The 4,321-nt window shown below is 43.0% G+C and overlaps 1 protein-coding gene across 1 annotated transcript in view; it reads right to left on the reverse strand.

Moving 5' to 3' along the window:
• Window positions 1-4,321, reverse strand: part of LOC310882144 (heparan-sulfate 6-O-sulfotransferase 3-like) — a 98,272-nt gene that overhangs the window by 48,788 nt on the left and 45,163 nt on the right. The gene's annotated exons all lie outside the window — the stretch shown is intronic.

Here is a 4,321-nt window from a genome sequence, read left to right on the forward strand (position 1 = left end):
GGGCTCCATGTTAGGACCAGTCCTCTTCAATGTTTTCATATACGATTTGGATGTAGGACTTGAAGGCTTTTTGAGAAAGTTCAAGGATGATACCAAACTGGGTGGGGCTGTTGACTCCGCTGAGGGTGGTGAGGCCTTGCAGAGAGATCTAGACAGACTGGAGAGCTGGGCAAATCACCAACAATATGGAGTTTAACAAGAACAAGTGCTGGATTCTGCACCTGGGAAGGGGCAACGCTGGCTATATGTACAGACTGGAAGACAAGATGCTGGAGATAACCCTGCAGAAAAGGATCTGGGGGTTTTGGTCGACAGCAAACTGAACATGAGCCAGCAGTGTGCTTTGGCAGCCAGGAGGGCCAACTGTACCCTGGGATGCATCAAGCACGGCATTGCTAGCTGGGCAAGGGAAGGGATTGTCCCGCTCTGCTCTGCGCTGAAGCGGCCTCACCTTAAGGCGCCACAATATAAGAAGAACATAAAACTGTTAGAGATTGCCCAGCGGAGTGCTACAAAGATGATGAAGGGTCTGGAGGGAAAGACGTATGAAGAGCAGCTGAAGTCACTTGGTTTGTTCAGCCTGGAGATGACTGAGGGGAGGCCTCTTGGTGGCCTGCAGCTTCCTCATGAGGGGGGAGTAGAGGCGCAGGCGCTGAGCTCTGCTCTCTGGGGACAGCGACAGGACCCGAGGGAACGGCATGGAGCTGGGACAGGGGAGGGTCAGGCTGGGGGTTAGGAAAAGGTTCTTCATCCAGAGGGTAGTCGGGCACTGGGACAAGCTCCCCAGGGAATTGGTCACGGCACCAAGCCTGACAGAAGTCAAGAAGTGTTTGGAAAACACTCTCAGACACGTGGTCTGATTTTTTGGGTGGTCCTTTGGGGACACAGGAGTTGGACTCGATGAACCTTTTGGGTCCCTTCCAACTTGGGATATTCTATGATTCTGTCATGATAAAAAATCTCTCTTCTATGTACATGAAGGTGATACCATGGCTAGCATTAATTAAAAACCTATTTCTGACAGTAACAGTGAGCAATGAGCAATTACACTATTCGTGTTTTTTAAGAAGCCAGGAGGACTAAGACATTAAAAGGGAGGCAACAAAATGTTTAATGTTCAACCAAACATTGAGGAAAAAATTAATCAATTATTGAGGAAAAAAACATGTAAGGTCCAAGACCTCTTGTTTAATTTGATAAAAGCTCAGAAGATGTTTCTCTCAGGAAAACAACAGAGGATTTGACTGGGAGCAAGAGTAATCCTGAGAGTCATGTCTCCTGCCTTGGGGTCTTCCGTTTGCTGATCAAAGCTAGTTCGGATTATGCTACGTAATTCTTCAGACAGGCCTAAGTATTTATGCCTTTCTGTTAAGCTCTTACCCAGAAACAACTGTGATTTGTGAGACTGAGTCACATGCAATAGAATCATAGAATCTCAGAATGGTTTGGGTTGGAAGGGACCTTAAAGACCATCCAATTCCAACCCCTCTGCCATGGGCAGGAACACCTTGCATCAGACCAGGTTGCCCAAAGCCCCATCCAGCCTGGCCTTGAACACCTCCAGGGATGGGGCATCCACAGCTTCTCTGGGCAGCCTGTGCCAGGGCCTCACCACTCTCAGAGTAAAGAATTTCTTCCTTATATCTAACCTAAATCTATCCTCTTTCAGTTTAAAGCTAAAAGTAGTTCAATCATGGTATTAGACGTATTTTCCTTGACTTTCACCTTTGTATCTAGATTTTTCCTCCTTTTCCCCTTTGGCTGCATGACTCTTCTATATCAGCATATATATACATATATATTTAAATATACTTGCAGAAGAAGTACATTTTGCATTTTGATGCTTAATGGATCAAAGCATCCTGCAAGCACAAGGTACACATGTTGTTGGCTTCTTAAGCCTTCCAATGGCCACATTACGCTGAATTGTTCCTAGGTGGCATGGAAAGAGAAGACCGATGAAAATGCAATATAGCAAATTATGATGAAAAAGGAATTAAAGAGAAGAAATAAAGGGTTACTGCCTCAATTTGTGTTCCAAAAAGGAATTAAGCCCATTTGCCTGTAATCACTTACAGTATTAAACTACACAGCTGTGATGTGGTCTGCTAGTCTTATTCTCTTTTAGCATCCCTGTGCTGATTGGAACATCATCAGGGAAGTTCCATCATTCCCCATTCAAGTTAGTGGGCCAGTAAATAGCAAATAGCTCATATTCCCAAGAGGAAGGCTCTCGTTGAAAAAAGCAGCTCTATTCCTACGGAAATACTGGAATATGATTTCCCAAAAGACTTATTAATCAGTTACGTTCAGCTTACTGTATTCAGGTAAAAGCTTATTACATTGAGGTCAAAGGTTCCTTCTCCCTCTGAATTTCAACAATTCAATGCCTATTCTCCTCTAGGTGTTTCAAAAACAACAATTTGTCTTGCTACAAAAAAAGATCGTCCCTTCAAAGGACCAGTCAGCTCTCAAAAATCACTCGAGATGAACTGAATGCTGTTAGCACTAGGGAAACTCTGTGTTCTTCTACTATGTTGTCAGATGTTTCTTTCTTTTAAGAAGAAGCAGGTCATTGACATGATAAATTCCAGAGCTGAGCAAGAATTAATAGCACTTGAAATCATGGCTCACGTAGCAGTCAGGCTCCTTAAGAAAAACTTAATAGGTCTAACAGCATGAAGAAAACGCTGACTGTCCAACATACAAAGGACTCCTATCAATACATCTGCCCACTCTTGGACCTTGGATCATACAGAGAAATACTGCAAAGAGAATTAAGCGAACCACTTCTTTTAAAATTCAATTTACACATTCATTCTGATCTTCTGCCCTTGCTTCCATTTTTCTGCTAGGAAATATTTGAAGTAAAATGGGAAGTACTCCCTTTCATGCTCCAGTGTGAACTGGCTTGACTTAAAAGCTTTTGATCTGTGAAAAGTATGGTAACAAAACGCACAATGTGGTTCCTGTTTACTTAATGCACCATTTCCCCAGGAATTCTAGTACTGTCATAAATATAATTTTTTGCTTTTATTGCTTTGGAGATATTTACCTTTTTCAATAATTCTAACAGAACTAAATTGTTTACATAAATTTTGCTTTCTTTCCACTAACATTACCAATCAAGCCTATACGATAGTAAGCAATGTCAACATTTTTATGAATGTTGCTCAATAACTCAGTGCATGCGGCACTTTGGTCTTTTGAAATAGGCCAAAATCAGACTGTTCAGGGGAGAAATATCTGGCATTTTTGTGTATCAGGCATAAACACTCCTTCTCTTTTTTTTATGGCTGTTGTCAGCCCGACAGAAGGAACAGAGGGCCAGATAGCTCCTGTGCAACTACCCACACTGTGAGGGTTGGGTCCTCAGCTTCCCCTTGTCGCAGGGCTGCAGTGGTGGGGATGGGGCTTGCTTGGGATGTACAGATGAGACATTGCATTTTTTTGGAGTAGCTGGCCCAAAACACTTTTCCAGATCTGCTGCTCCTTGTGAAGCTGGCACAGGAAAGGACACGCTTCCATATGGCCTCCTGTTAGAGGTGAATCTTCACCAGGAAGCCTTTATGGCTCCAGGATTACTTTGTCCACCATCCTTCTGAAGGAAACCTTATCTCAGGTTGTCCAAGGCCTGGCTGAATTCTCTAACAGCATCGTGAACTTTCATCCTTCAGACAGTTCAACAGCAAAGGACAAAGAACTATCTTTTTCCACCAGGGTGGAGCATGTATGAAGTCCAGCTAGACGAACAAATGCCTGTTCCAAGAGTGCCCTTCCAGGACATTGGCACCACCTGAGTTATGGCTAAGCAGCGGCAGCACCTAGGCAGATGCCACACTTCCACCACCAAAATGGAGTAAAGCAGGTTTGAATGGCAGCAGCACGTGAACAACAGAGATTAGCACCACCGAAAAGCTACACCAAAACTGCTGCACAGAGGTCTCGTTACACCCAACAGAAATTCAGTTAGCAGCACTGTCACAACACAGCATTCTTTTTTCATTTGGAGGGCAAAGAGGACACGAATAAATAAGAGCAACCATGTTTTATTTTTTTCAGTCTGTCCAGAGGTCACACTGCTGCTACTTTTGCTTTTCCTAACTTTTACACAGAGAATATGTCATGTCTGAGACCTGCGTGACAGTTCCATTTTGCTTGGATGAACATGTGAAAAAAATAAAAATTCTTACTGTATGTCATTGACAATTGTTTATTGACCTTTTTCTAGAGAGGAAGATAATTTTTAATGTTTCTCCAAAATATTTATACCACTTTCTACCTTCCTATCAAAGACAAGAATCCTTAAATGTTATATCAG

The sequence above is a fragment of the Anser anser genome, assembly GCF_964211835.1.
Source record: "Anser anser genome assembly, chromosome: 1".
Lineage (NCBI taxonomy): Eukaryota > Metazoa > Chordata > Aves > Anseriformes > Anatidae > Anser > Anser anser.